The sequence below is a fragment of the Vidua macroura genome, chromosome 1 (genome assembly GCF_024509145.1).
Source record: "Vidua macroura isolate BioBank_ID:100142 chromosome 1, ASM2450914v1, whole genome shotgun sequence".
Taxonomy (NCBI): Eukaryota; Metazoa; Chordata; class Aves; order Passeriformes; family Viduidae; genus Vidua; species Vidua macroura.
The window spans coordinates 40,804,189-40,816,947 of record NC_071571.1 but is presented as its reverse complement, the minus strand read 5'-3'; positions in this window follow the sequence as shown (position 1 = coordinate 40,816,947).

Sequence of the window (12,759 nt, the reverse complement as noted above, 5' to 3'; positions counted from 1 at the left end):
TGAGTACTGTTGCCTCTATCAGTGAGGCTCAGACAAGTCATCAACTCGCAAATCAAACTTGCTTGGAGATCTGATTTGCAGTTAGTCCAGCAGTATATATGTAAGTTCTTTAGTTGATAAAAATCTAGTTTACACAATCCATGAAATCAAAAATATTACTTAGTATAATTGTAGCCTACTGATAAGGTTTAACATCTATCAGTAAAGTATATTTAGTGTTGAAATTGAAAAATAATTTAAGGAAAAGCTAAATCAACCCACTTTAAAGACTTTGAACTAATCAAAATATCAAGTTATTTCCCCCCTTTCTTCATTAAAAAATATGTGAAAGCCAGAAAGAAAACCAAGGATAAAATATTGGCATGATCACAGAGAAAAAAAAAAAAGAAGTGGAACAGAGCTATAAGCTTTAATTTTGATAATACACATAAAAATTGAACTCATCTCTTTACCTGTACAAAGGGTAGGTAAAAAAAAAAAAAAAAAACCACCAAAAATAACAAACAAACAAAAGCAGTAGCATGAAATCCTAGAATACCAAACTGAATGAAAAAAATCATTTGGTAGTGACCATGAATGAACACTGAAGCTAAAACAATTTTCAGATGCCATTTGGTGAGCTACATGAATCAATAATATTAGAATAACATCCTCTTGGCTTTATACGGTTTTATCCAAATCTGTAGTGGAAGAATTTAATGAAAATAGAAACCAGCAAATAACTGCAATAATCAATGAAGCCAACAGAGTTTAATGAGACCCCTTTTTTAGCTTGAAATGTGTTTATAAACACATTGCTTGTTCATTTATTATGTACTTTCTCTATACCTTAATGTTGTTTTTCACCTGCAGAATTCATCCCACACTGCATGCTGCAAAATGAGTTAGCCATACTGCACCTTAGACAGGAAAGTTCTCATTTCAACTGAAGTGACAGATCAAAATAGGTGAAAAGTCTTTAAATTACTTGGAAAAAGAGTTCTGACTTCACTGGTCAAGATCCTTCATCTGTGTATTCTCTTTTGAATGATTTCTATGCAGCCTTTTGCTACATGGGACAGGACAATTTGTTAGAAACTGATTCTAGCCAATAGTGAGTGTAGTCCAGGATCAAATTTAAATGTATTTTCATGATTCATGGTGGAAGGTGCTGCAGTTCTGAATACAGTTCAAGAAGAAAATTGGCCAAAGTTATTTCCTGAAGAAGTCAATACAAACTGCAGTATTAGGTTTCTACAATTAAATAGGCATAAAAAGGATGGGCTACAAGCATAAAGAACATCTAAACCGCTCCTTCCTCTGAAGCAGAACTGCTGGCAAGAAACTCATTCCTCATATTGGGCAGCATGGCCAGGATAGGATCAGGATGGACCAGGAAGGAACAGATTTACCAGGTTTTCACACTGGCTTTGAATGAAGAAGAAGTCTGTCAATCCTCATGAGAGAAACTGCTGCCCAGAGATGTGTTCCAGGAATTTTAGTGTTAGAAACTGTCTTTAGTGGGAATATATGCTACCTAAAAATGGGTACATGCTGTCAACACAGACATTTGAAATTCCTTCATAATTAGACCAAGGGAGGTCTCCATAATACAGAAAAAATAGTTTTAGTAGGATCAGGAAAACAGGGCAGATTGAGGAAATTATTAGCATATTTGGATAAAATTCAGCACATACTGAGAGGAAAGAATGCTGCAGTGATCCCTTTTGACAAATACAAACGAAACCCATTATTATTCCTTCAAGACATCATTTGCAGTAGGATGTAGTGCTACCACTTCCCTTCTAATGCATGTATTCATATTAAGACTCTGCTTTAAAAGATAAGAGAATGATGGTCAACTTCCGCCCATACCAGCTTGGGGTAGGGTCTCAGTGAGAGGCCTCTTCTGACTGAACTGTGCCAAAATGAACATCTTTCAATGTTCCAAAATGGATGTCTTTCAATATTCCCAGCTAAGAACTTAAACCTCACCTATGTGTTCAGATGTGTTGATAAAATGGCTTCTAATGGCTCTAAAATGGGAGGGTGCCATCACAAGCTGTCTGTACACAACCACTTTTTTTTCCTTCTGTCCTAATGAAGATGTGACAGGTGATTTAGCTCTAAGAGACGATGCCCACCCTCTCTGTACAATATTTTTGTAGTGGCAGCACAACTCCTTGCTCCTAGTAACAGAAGTATCAGAAGGAATGATGATCAAAATTCCAGTTCAGAAGACTATATGAGGCTGCCTGTGATATACTTGTTTTGATCTTTAAGACTGATTTTCCACCATATTTTTTAAAAATCTCTTCCAGTAAGGTTTCAGCCAGCCACTTTTCACTCTTCATTGCTATTCTACCTTCTGAAGTACTGCAGGAAAGAAGGGACCTTTCTGCTTCAAAATATCTATGGAATTTAGGTCAGAATAGTGTAATACAACAAATGCTATTAAATTACAGAAGGCTTGCTTTCTCCACCTAGTGGCTAAAATACAAAGCTAATACCATGTACAAGGAAAAAAGGCAAAATAAAAAAGAAATTAACAACACAAAGGATAAAAGATAAATCCTCTGATTTACTAATACTTAGTGGCTTAATTGTACTGAAAAAAGCAACAAATTTTCCTCTTCTCTCATCCTCAATAAAAGCAATTTTGCCTTTTCAGGCAAATGGAAGTACATGGATTTTGCCCTCAATGGAAGCTGTTACAATAAGACCATTGGAGATTCGAATCTCCTGGTTTTTTTTCATGGAAAAGGCATAGTGCAAACTGAGAATACCTCTATTGTGACACTGCAAGCTGTCCAGATGCTGAGCAATATGACAGGAAGAAACTCAAAGGAATTATTTGTCTTACATTTGTGCTTCTAAGCTCACTGTGGGCAAGTTTTCCTGACTGTCATAAATAGAGCACCCCAAAAAGGGAGGAAAACAATTTTTTCTCTGATTACTTCAAAGTAAGATCTCACCCAAGCCTGGGTACCTCAAGCTGGACTTCTATATGAAGTATAGTTTCCCAGGACTTTCTTTACAATCAAGGGACAAAAGCAGATGCCTATTGAGAGTGAGTCTTCTGGTCTCTCTCAGAGCTTGGCTCAGTAAGAGCTGCACTGGCTGCTGCAATGTTCATCTCTTCTAAAGAGACCTGGGAAAACTAGCTCAGAATCAAATTGTTTCTAATATGAGTCACTAAAATAGAGTAGAAGATAGGTGCCTTGCATAGTAGGATTGGAATTTTTAAATGTTACATGCTATGCTTTACTTTTCAACCTGAAGAGGCACTGGCCTCTCAGAGTGATCAAGGCTCCCAGTGAGCACTTTGTTTTCAAGATCAAAAGTCCTGTCAGCATATTTTTCACTATTTCAAAATAGGATGAGGACAGAAGAAAGTTTTCTGTTCATATTTACCTCCCGCATCAGCTAATCATGTAAGCTAACTGGCTCTAAGTTTCACAAAATTAAGAAACAAGAAACAGAGGGAATGCTGAGGTAAGTTTTACCACTTTCTAAAGGCCCAGTTCAGTGAATTCTGAGGTATTGCACAAATAATCTGGCTCAGCAGCCAGCACTGCTTATTGACATACTCAGATTTGTTAGGAGATGACAAACCCTTGCCCACTGTGTCATAAGAGGCATAGTTCAGACAAAAAGTATCTCAATCATTTTTCTGGTAATGAGAAACAACAGAAAAAACTTCCTTCATTCTTGATGTCCAGTACATCCAGGCCCATCCAAAAGCATATGTTTGCACATGTTCTAAAAAGCTAAGGAGTTCAATGTGCTTGTGTCTACAAAGAAGACAACCAGAGTAGAGTCAAAGTCTCCAAGCAGAATGAACTTTGTTAAATAATTGCAATTACTAAAACCCCTGGTTTTAGTTGTGAAGACCACACAGGGCTGGTTTGAGTTAAATCATATTTTTATTTGCCCTTTCATTTAAGCATATGTTTAAGGGATTTCCTGATTAGACATTGATTTAAATCTGCATTTAAGTGTTTTTGCAGATCTTATGTCAATAACAGTCATAAACAGGACCTAAGAGAATCATTTTGATTTCAGGATTTTCAACATCACAGGAAAATTTAAAAAATCAATAGTCAAAAAAAATCCCTAAACCTACAAAAATGCCAATAACAACCCCCCACATCCTCAACACATGGGGAATAAAGAGGCCTTATTTTTATGGTTTCTAATGCTCTAGGAGGTGGGGGAAAATATTTTGTATTTGTTTGGGGATTTTTGCAACATTTACACTGAGAATATTCAGTTTATATATCACTATCTTCATCAATGGGTCATCAGCATGAAAAGTTGGACTATACCATACTTAGGAAAAGATTATCACTTATGTTATCTAAGATTAATCTGGAATAGTTGTTTAATAACCCTAAATAGCCTTTCAGAGTTACAATACCAGGTTTCTCAGAGGAAGGCACTTCCTGAACAATATATTTTAAGAATTACTGACCTACTTTCACTCTTCTGTTCAAGCAGTGAAAAGTATTGAACAGATACTTGCACAGCCATGAAACATTGCAAGTTGAAAGCAACTTAGGAAGAACCAACACCCAGCAGCTTAGCACCTAACTTTAAATTAATAGACTTTTCTCTTTTTCTAATTAGCAATGGTAGTTCATAATGTAAATCACTATAGTAGTACACATTAGAAATACGATCTTTGCTCTTGGAGATAACATCTTTGAAAACAACTTCTTCAATCTACTTCTGATAGGTTGAAAAAAGCCCATGACTTCTACATCTTTCACTCTGCATCTCTGAACAAGCTTATTAATTAGAGATAACTACTGCATAATTCATTCACCATCTTTTAAATTTATTTCAGTATATTTTTCTGTGCAAATTGAAAGGAGAACAGCATATTCTGCTTCTTTTCATAAACCAGTAGAGGGTCAGAACACCCTCTTCAGCCAAAATAGGTTATGTTATTATTTTAGCACTCCATTACTGACAGTATTTTTCTACAGTGTGGCAAGATTACTGTAACATGCTAACATGATAAAATTGCTAGTCACACTGCTTTTCTCTTCACAATCTATCTTAGCATCTCCCTTTTCAGTGAAGGATAACAGCAACCCAATGATGTATAATAGCTGACATTGCTAAATCTTCTTTTCTATGCTATGAAGACCCATGGTGGAAATCTTGAAGCAGCTCCTTTGTTAAATCACTTACTAGCAGTCTCCAATTTAAATTCTCTCTATCTGACCAAAGGGATAGAGACACAGATCAATAGTACTGAGAGATGGAACAGGATGACTCTTTCAAGAAATTCATAGCCTTTCAGGAAGAATTTGCAATTGTATTTCAAACAGGATCTAGGAATACCTGTGCACTGGGAGCTTTGTGAATTGTTTTAATGGCATTATCTGAGCACAAAATGGATTCTTTGACCTGTCACTCAGAAAATTTGTGCTTTGGATGAAATCTACCTTATTAAATGTTGAACTATTTCTGCCCCCATAAGAAGACACCCCAAATACAAGCAAGGACATTCACATTTTCAGCTAAGAAATTACCCAAATATTTGGAATCTGATACAGGTTGACAGAAGTCCCACAGACAGACTGCAAGAACAGAGCTGTTTGCATTTCCTACTCAGACACAGGCTATTTTTAGACCATACTGGTTCACCAGCCAAATAAGATTTACTGCTATCCTAAAGGTGAGATGGAAGGGCAGTACAACTCTTCACTGGCTCAGTAAAAATGATTGCTACTGTTGCAAGCATGAGAGGATTTTGCCTTTATTTTTTGAAGATGTTATTAATATTCTCTGAATTAATTAAGTGGGGAAAGCATTTTGTTTCTGTTTGCTTTTCTGCAAGGATTGCTTCATATTGCTTAGATACACAAGTTATATGTTGCAGCCAGCAGTCACAGGCAATCATGCATTTGTATACCACATTTCCACTAGGAAAGACAATATGCTGGTGGTATAAATGACAGCTATTTGCACTGCTTGGTCTTCAGACCTGGCAAAGGTCATTAATAGTCAGTATGTACCAGGAGACTTTTTGCCTGTGCTCTTCGACAGTGCTCAGGGGACTGAAATAATGAAGCTGTCGGTGACATCTCTTTAAAAGGTAATTGCAGGTAAAAATACAAGCAGAAATGAGAAATAAGTAAGAAAAATCCCTGGCTACAGTTAGCGAATTACTTGGGTGGCAGGGGAGAGGAAAGGGGAGAAAATGCTCACCAGCACAAAGCCTGATTCTCACTGACTCTGCTCCTGCCCACTCTGTCCTAAGCTATTTCACTCTGTTGAAGCAATTTCACATTGTAGTGATTGAGACTTTCAGAGGCTGATTCCTCATCACCACACACCTTGTATTTCTGGTGCAATGTAATTTCATTTTACAATGTTTTACTTCAACTCTTTGCTTGAGCAGACAATTAAATACAGTACCACATTAAGCTTATAGTCCACCACTTACTAGAAGGAAATCCAGCAGATGAAACATAGATTTCAAAGCAGAGCTTCTGCAAATAAGGAAGAGTTTGTAAAAGTAGGAACTTAAGATAAAAAATTACTTTGAACCTCCAAAGATTCTGATTTAGACTGGTACTTAGGTGTGAGGCCCTTAAATTTCAGTTTGGATTTCAGTTTGGGTAAAATTGAACTAAGCCATACTTTCATTTAGATATGGTCTTACAAATCCATTTCAGACTGCCTAACTGTACATATGATTTTAAATTAGACACATTTTAAGTGTCTTAATGCAGTCCAGATAGATGACTGGCAACTGGGGTCATTCGAATGAGTCATTTTTCACCTGTAGGAACTATTTATCCTTCAACTCCTGCCTAGCACAAAGCCAGTTGTAATTTCCAGATAAATCTCAGGAGACAGTCTGACAGTTGAAAGAGAGAGAGAAGCCTGCAGCTATGCAGTGCACAGTACATGACTAGCTCTCATCTACAAACTGCTCCTAAGCGTGGCTTAGAGTCATAATGGACACTGATCTGATGGAAGGCCTTGTTGTTTGTTTGTGAGTAGGGTTTTTTTTTTATTTTTTTTTAATCATAAACCCCACAGAGTTAGTGGGGTCTTGTAATCAACACTGTAACATGACTTCTTTAATGAGTATCTCTCATTTCTCACACTTCAGTCTGACTGATGCTGATGCTTTCCAGCTTGTTTTGGTGTTCGCATTTCATACTTGTACAGCACTGAAGCATCTCTCAAGATTGGCTTTCATGACCTCTGAAACACTTCAAGGTTGCTTTAAATCCCATCATTGTCTCTTTCCTCCCCAAGCAGACACCTAATACCCAAGGTGTTCAAGTATGCACAGGTCATGCCTAAGTGGTGGCCAGAGTATATTGTGGATGTCCAATATTTCTGCTCAACAGGAATCCTTGGAGGGAGCAAAGGAGCATCTATTCAATATGTACACTCAAGAATGTCCAGGACATGCATCTCTGTCTTGCACTACAAACAAAATCTCTGTTACTTAAAATTAAAAGGATGTGCCAGATTCATGGTAGGTATTCCTTCTCTGGTGTAATTGTGTTTCTGAAACAAAGGCAGTAGCTTTAAGTTAAAATTTCAAAGATGCAGAGTCCTGGTTCCTCCCTTAACCAGAGAGCAGAACCACAACTTATGGTTCCTCAGCTGGTTCCCTGATGCCCCATCTTCCTACAATCCTGCTGCAGTATCAGTGAGCACAATATGAGCTCCTTTGCCTCAGAGTTATGCCTTGTCCTCTGCCCTCAGCAGCTTTCTTATATCACTCTGTTGAAGAGATCTCACTTTTTTACTAAGACACTCGGAATACACCATGCACTCACATGAGCTGCTTCCTTACAATCTGCTGTAAGTAAATATTTTCAGTTTGAAAAAAAACTTCAAAAACTTCAAAAACCTAACCCAACAACAACAATGCCAACCAACCCTTTCAAAGCAAACAACCCCTCAAGCACAAAACACCAAAGAAAACAAAAAACAAAATCCATACAACTAATCCACCACCCCATACCTCAAGCCACTAGGGAGAGTGAACATAAATAAACTGTGTAGTTTGGTGTGGGAGTTTTTTTGGGGGGAGGGGGTTTGTTTCAACTATGTAGATTTTTATATTTTCCTATTGTTTTCTGCCTGTTTGGATTTTTTTTTTTTTTTAAGGGGAACAAGGTATTCCTGTTGTTTAATTTACTACAGCTCATAATTTCTAAACTTCTTGGTTAACTTTACCAGATCTGAGAATGAGACAGATCTCAAAGTAACAGTGTATTTTTTAAATACATGTTTTTACCATAAAAGGGGCAGAAGGGAAGTTCCAACAGGAAACAGATGAAGCACTGAAGGGCTAGTTAGCCTAGACAGGTTTGCCTTTTGGCACCCATCAACCAGGCAGCCAGTCAGGCCACATTCAGCTGTGACCCAGTTATGGTATGATGGACTTCCAGATCTGGAAGGCTTGACAGGGGATAGATTAGAGGTTTTACAATGAGAGAATAAGAGCACAACAGGGAAAACAAGAAGACATGCAACAGGAAACTCATGGGGAGGTAGGGAAGTGAAGAAGTTGCAATATCTAAATTTGTAGCAATTCAACTGCAACCAATTTATTTTTCTCAGTGTTCCTGTTTGGAATTACAAATGACAGCTTCATTTATTCTTCCGGCTTTGCTCATTATTTCTACAGGAAAGACTCCAATAAAAGTAAGTACAACAGCAAGGAATGAAGCTTTTTACAATTGCACTCACATAGACCCAACATCCTTCTTCTACCTTCTCCCACACCCTCAGAAATACACAATTGAAGAAGGGCTGAGAGAAAGCTGAAACTCATTACTGGCCTGTGAAAGCAAGATGTCTGTGTATATGCTTTCAAATTCTGATGCAACACTCTGGTATGGTTGCACTCATAAGAAAAATAAAAGATGGCTGAAAATTAATCTTAGTGGGAGAGACACTACATTTTAGTTAATAGGACATATTTCTTAATATGTTCATCTTCCTTAATAGCTCTAAAGTAGACAGGCAATTGTGTTGCATCTATTCTGTATAAAATTGATTTTATATTAAAATTATAGCCCAATAAAAATATTGCAGCACCCTCAGGATTCAAAGACAGTCATATATCATAATTTTATCTTAGAATGTATACTGGCCATATTTTACCATGTGTTTTGTTTCTAGGAAAGACACCCTAGAAATAACAATACAGTACACACATATTGAGTAAGCACAGGGAATTATTTCTCCTCTGACATGGGTGTACAGCTTCCACTCACTTCAGGGACTACACAAGGCAGGCCTGGACTTCTGTTTTCAGTGTAAATTCGAGTGAAACATTAAAAGTCTACAAGCAGTAAAGCAGAGAGGAAATAATGCTGCTCTGCCCGAAATAAAAGGATAGACTATAATTTCACTGTATGTGCTTAGCTTTCAGTTCATTTATTAAGAGATACTAAAATTAACCACGCAACCACTAGTTTAGTTAATTATAGGCCAAGAAGATCTCAGATCATCTCAGTGGATGATCTAGCATACTTCTGCTATTGTTAATGAAGCAAAAGTAGTTTATACCAGCTGAACGCATGGTTTCTGTTATCATGGAGAAATAACTGGCCTTGCCTTTGTACACTTATGGAAGAAAAAGGGATGTGGAATAAGGAGGCAGAGATACTGAACGCCTTCTTTGTACCAGGCTTCACTGACAGGATCAGCCCTCAGGAATCTCAGGCCTAGGTCCAGGGAAAACCAGAGGACGAAGGAAGATGTTCCCTTGGTCAAGGAGAATAACATTAGAAATCACCTCATCAAACCTAGCATCTGCAGTTCCATGGAGCCTGAAAGGATGCATCCACGAGTGCTGAGAGAGCTGGCAGACAAGAATGTGGTCAGGAGCAATAAGCATGGGTTCACTAAGGGTAAATCCTGCTTGCCAACCTGATTGCCTTCTACAATGGCAAAACTAGCTGGATGAATGAGGGGAGAGCAGTCCATATTGTCTGCCTGGACATCAGCAAGGTTTTTGGCTTTGTCTCTCACAGTATCCTCATAGGCAAGGTCAGGAAGAGCAAAGGGTGAAGTGGACTGAGAACTGGCAGAGTGACACATCCCAGAGGGTCGTCATCAGTGGCACAAGGTTTAGCTGGAACCTGTCACTAGTGGTGTCTCCAACAAGAAGCAAGCAGAAACTTGTTTGCACAGGAAGCTCCACCTGCATAGGAGGAAGATCTTTATACTGTGCAGGTGACCATACACTGGAACAGGTTGCCCAGAGAGGGTATGGGGTCGACTTCACTGGAGATATTCAAGATTTGTCTGGACACAATCCTGTGCCATGTGCTCTAGGAAACCCCTGCCTGAGTAGGGAGATTGGACCACTAGTGGTCCCTTCTGACCTTACTGTTCTGTGACTCTGTAATTAAATAGAGTCTAGTTATTAATATTTATTTATCATTAACTTATTAATTAATTTGTTATTTCTGAGAAAGTTACATTTCAGGTTGTAACTTCCAGCTACTAAGAGAAAATTCTTTAGAATCTGTTAAAAAAAAAAGTTTCATTTGATTTTATGGTTTTGGTTAAAATCACAACCTTATGGTGTTTGCCTTTCTGCCAGGCTTCTTAATGCATCAGGAAGTCATACACTGAGTTGAAATACACTGCTTTAATATGATTTCATTCTATGATTGGAGAAAATACCATGAAAGAAAGGGACTAAATCACACCTTATTTTAGCTCCAGAAATGCTTCTCCTAGGTACTGAAAAATGTAAATACAAATCCAGTAATAATACATTTTATGGTTAGTTAACCCACTACCTTCATTTTGACTTTACCCAAAATCAAATTCTGTGCTGCACACTCATGTATTAACATGTTCACCTGCTAAAACAAGCTTTCTGGTCTTTAAGTCCCACCCCCCCACCCCCTCCGCAAAACAACCTACGAATAAACTCTGAGTAAACAAAACAAAGCAAACAAAAAACAACCAACCAACCAAAATAACTGAAAAGGCAAAATCTTGTAGCATCTGCTGTCGGTGTTGAATTACATATCAAGGAAAAAAGTTTTATTTCCATAGCTTTGTTTGCTTTGGCAATTGATGTCTCTTCCTCTTGTGTTTTAAAGCTGTCTTTAACAAAATGACAGCTTAAAAGCCCTCCTTATTCACAGCTTGAGGTTGAAATGGAAACAAGCCAGAGCTGGAATGGCTTTCCAAATTAGCAAGGGAACCTACTGTTGAAGTAGACTATTAACCTGCATGTGTTTGTGCATACAGCCTTGTTTCTCCTACCCACAACTGGGCTAGCTATCATTTACTCACCTCACAAAGCTGCCTCCTTCCTGTTCTTCTCAAAGAATTTAGTTAAAACAAAAGAAAAATCAACATAAAGTCTTTTGTGCTTGAAAGCACTTTTCACTTCAAATGGCCAAGCAGCATCAAATCACTTAGGAAATAAAGAAAGAGTCTTGAAAGTGCTCAAGGCAAACACAGTGGGCTGCAGTTTCAAAGGGGCTGTGAGAGGCTCTGAAGGGCTCATGTCTGGTGAGTACCTACACAGTGTAAGTGGTACACAAAAAGCCAGGGCTACAATCACATCAAAGAAATATACAGTGCAAATTGCATAGATCATCTGGCTTGCAGTTCTGTTGAGGAACATCTTAATGCACGTGCCAAGATAAGGCTTTTTTTGTTGAATTCAGCCCATGCCATACATTTTGGGGAGACCAACAGATGCAAGGCACTTTAGAAATGGGAAATCTAAGCCACATAAATGCACCAAAACATAAAAAGAAGACCCTCAAAGAGTTAACAACAAAGACAGAACATGTCCTTCCTGATATAAGTTTCCTACCCTTGCAAAGAAGAATCCTGAATTTTAATGGACATTAACAGAAATTACCTAGCTATTGGGCTGGCTTGCTTACAGGTATTAGCACTCACAAAGCAGCCTAGCATGCAAAGATGATGGGCAGTGATTTCCCAGATGTCTCTTGATCATTTTCCCCTTGATTTCAGTTTGCACCGAAATCCATACAAATCGTCAGTAAATGTGCTCCTTACAGAGACACTCCAGAGCTCAGGAGCAATGAAAAAGGGCAGGACGAACAGCAAAACTACTCCACAGCTTTTGGGAGATAAAGGGAAAATGTCACATGCAATCAACTGTGTATGTCTATGGGCTGCAGTCAGAGCACTATTGCACATTGCAACCCAAGAGCCCTGTGCTAACACAGTTTAAATTAAAGAAGCTAAAACTAAGAATTTCATAACCAAGTAAAAGGCACATGCAGAGCCTAAAACCACCAGTAAAATTGCAGCAACAGCAAAATGAGACCACATGTCAAGAAAACTAAAGAAACTGCTGACTATGATAATGAACTACCTTGGAAAAATCACAACCTTATTCCACCTTGCCAAGAGAGTTGGATCACACATAGTCCTCAAAGCAACTTAATTATTACTCACAGTTCACTTTCTCAGCTGCCTTGCTGCACTCCTTGGACTCAAACAATAATCATGGGATAGAGCACCACACAGTCAGCTCTGCTGAGTCAGCATCAAGGGCTAGGTAAAAGAAATCACATATGATTTCATCTGCCTAGTTGCTTTCCTCATCAGCTGCAAGCACTTCTATTTAGCTCTCTGATAGAGCTAATTAGGAAAATACGTGAAAGGGGTTTGTAGCCAGGTGTGGGGCAGTTCCTTCTTCCAAGTAACAACTGATAGGATGAGGAAATGGCTTCAAGTTGTGTGAGGAGAGTTTTAGATCAGATATTAGGAAAAATTTCT